Raw genomic sequence first — 3,546 nt, forward strand, 5'->3', positions numbered from 1 at the left:
ACTACGGGTAAGGTTAGTTGTTATTCGTCCTACTACGTTTACTAATTACTATACTAATTTTAGGTACTATACTAGTCGTAGTAGGAGTTAGGCGAGACATATATATATATATATATATATATATATACACACACACACACACATATATATCGGTCTGTGTATTTTATAATATGGACCACACAATTTATTGTATGGCTTTGTTTTTTTCAAGTTCAATGATGAAAAATTATTTATGAAAGTTCTGTGTGTTTTCAAATATAAAATGCTTCTGGATACAAAAGTACCACTAACACCAGTGTAGAGCATGAAGAGAGCTACTGTATGGTATATCACTGACCCTTATTGATTAAGCAACAACTCACTGACATCCTGTTTTTTGGTGTTAACATTCACCCATTCTTCTCCACAAAAAGAAAAGCCTAATAATGGGATTTGTTCCCGAGTGTTCTAAACTTCTCATGGGAATCCTTTGTTTTTGTATACTAGAGTGCCAAGCCTCCCACAAAATTATAAATTACTGTTGAACCCACTTTTTTGCTCTATACTAATGTAAATAGTTAATATAATCTACTTATCCATCCATATGTATTGCCTATTGCTATTTTCAAAGCTGAAAAGAAAGATTTGTAGGATTCCATAGTTTGTATTTTTCAATTATTGCTGTATTTACCAACTATTCAAAGTATGTGAAAAATAAAAATTTCAATTGTGTAATAAATTCAAAATTTCCACACATATTTACTCAATTGTTTACACATTGAAAACTCTTAGATAAGTGTGTATCTTATCATCAAGAAAAAAGAAAGAGTATTTAATTTAATAATTACATCTTTATTATAATGAAACTATTAAATACCCAAAACACTTTGAGAAATATTATTCAATTCTATAACTGTTATAATTTATCTTTAAAAGTTTTAATGTAGTTTTACTGGGCAGTTGGTTGAACATTTCGGAAGAAAACCAGTTGTGTGAGCTTTTTCACATAGAAACTACTCATAACTTGTTTCGACAGTAGTTTTTGAACTTGTACTTATGAGAAAGCTACTGACTAGAAAAAAATAGACAGCATTGCCCTACAGCCACGTTAAGAAATTGGCTGTCACTCTTATAATGCATCCAGGAGTTTTTGAATTTGAAATCATAATAGTTTTTCAAGTAGAAGGGCAAGATTTTATACTCAAAAATAATTCAAGTGTTAACATCTACATGTATATAGGTTGACCATTATATAGCTAGAAACACATATGAAATGAACATGTAAATTTGGAAATAAATAAATTAAGAATACTTGATTATGACTGATGGATGTGAGGTGTTTATACTTTGTAGTATTTTTAAAATTCTTGCTCGAGTATGTATAAATGACTTCTTTGGTTAATACTTAAACCAGATCTGAAAAAGAAGGGTTCAATAACTAAATTATTAGTACTGATATAAAAATTATGTTTGGCTTAGTACAAGTATTGGAATCATCACGAAATAAGGTTAAATGTTTGCTTGCTTTAGTGCAAAACCACACAATAGACTATTTGTGCTCTAACATGGGGAAATCAAACCCTAGGTTTGTGCATTCTAAGTCCATAAACTTACCACTGACCCACTAGGATAAATTATTGCATTTTGTTAGTGAATAGGAAATTACATTTAAGAGTTGTAGTTTCTAGTTGTTAATAAAAATCTAGGATGTATAAACTCAAAACCAACAACAAAAGCAGGATAATGTACGGCTTCAGTTGTTTGGTAAAAATTGTAGAGTGAATCTTATAGTTAATTTTGTTTTTATAAATGATGAATGTATCCCACTTTTTATGAGTTCCTCTCAGACAAATAATCATGCATTAGAATATTTTATGAGTGATTAATAACAGTTCTGAACATGATGAGTTCCTTCTCGTCATGTATTACTTTTAAGTAAATAATGTTTATAACTATAAATGCTTAAGGGCAGCTACTGAATAGTTCAATAAATTATATTATTTTGAATGCTTAATGCTTTGAAATAACTTTTACTGACCATAAAAAATTCACAAGTAAACTATATCATATCATATAAATAATAAAATTTGGTAAACAATGATACAAGTCAAACATCTGATAACCGTAATATACATTCTTAACAATGTAGCTTTAAGTTGTTGAAAAAAAATATGACTGCATTATAGTATTAAACTTGATTTGATTGACTTGTATAAACTGTAGTGAATCATTCATAGTTTTATGTTTAATTTGTGATAAAGTGTCCCCCACTACTTACGAGTTGCTATTAGTTAAATAATCATACTTTAGTGTTCTCCAAGTGACTAATAGTGCTCATTAGTCAAGTAAATAATAATACTTTGGAACTAACAATGATCACTAGCAGCTCATTAATATGATGAACACAATTTATTCTCAAAAATGCTTGAAGTAGAAAGTGACTCATATCTCATTGTTTATTTGTTGGACATTGATCTTAGCAACCAAACAAATTTTGTAATCATCCTAAGTAGTAAAGACATAGAAAAAAAAAAGGTACATGAAAATAAGTAAAAAAAAAAAAAAAAAAGAAGAATAAAAAAGCATAAACATCTACTTAGGGTTGCATCAAAGGTTGACAGAAAACATTTTTGATAAGGATGATTCTTCTAGTGAAAATAAATCTGAGAAGGTAGATTTTACTAATGATGCCACCAGTGATAGGAGTTCCAAAGAATGCAACAGCTCTCAAAATATGTAATGAAAATTTACCTGAGAAATGGTGTCCTACAAAATATAGACACTGATTTGACATGTCCTAACTGATAATAGTGAAACGGAAGCAAGAAATAAAAATAACAAGCTGGTATCTAATGGAAATACACTGAACAAAGGCTGTTTTAAACAAAAAATTAGATTTTTCAATATAGTATTATTATTTAAGATTTTTCTGTGAATTTACCAAGCCTTTAATAAATCAGTCCGAGTCAAAGTTGATTTTAAGGCTAAGATTAAAAACACTTCTTTTCATTTGCATAACCTCTAGAACCTTCAAACTCAACGTAACCTTTTTTTCCCAGTAACGTTTAATATTTTATCTCATTTTCTCTACCTTAGCATTAACTGTAGCAAAATCATCAATGTAAAGTGAAATGAAAAGTAAGATATAAAACAAATAACACTTATTTGCTTCTTTGAATGCATTATTTGTCATCATATCTTCAATTTAATTATCTTCTTAGTTTCAACTCTTTATCTTTTCACATTTTTTAATTTATTCCGGAGAAGCTGTTTATTACTTTGTGAAAAAGAATGCATCACAATGAGAAATCATTTCTATCCCTCCACATACCATAAGTACTCAAACTAATCAAGTTACACAGTTTGAGTTCCTAAAATTTGTTATTTAGTCACTTAACCTAAAAAGTATTTTTCTTTTTTACATTTTAGTTACTTATATTAAAAAAATGTATACTAATAAATAAAATACATATATAAAAAAAATTAGCATTAAGGCTATTTTGTACTTGTAAGCCATTCTTCAATAATCTTACTTTGGTTGTACAAAAATATATTAAGACACTAGAA

Source organism: Limulus polyphemus, unplaced genomic scaffold (genome assembly GCF_000517525.1).
Source record: "Limulus polyphemus unplaced genomic scaffold, Limulus_polyphemus-2.1.2 Scaffold1480, whole genome shotgun sequence".
NCBI classification, from domain to species: Eukaryota; Metazoa; Arthropoda; class Merostomata; order Xiphosura; family Limulidae; genus Limulus; species Limulus polyphemus.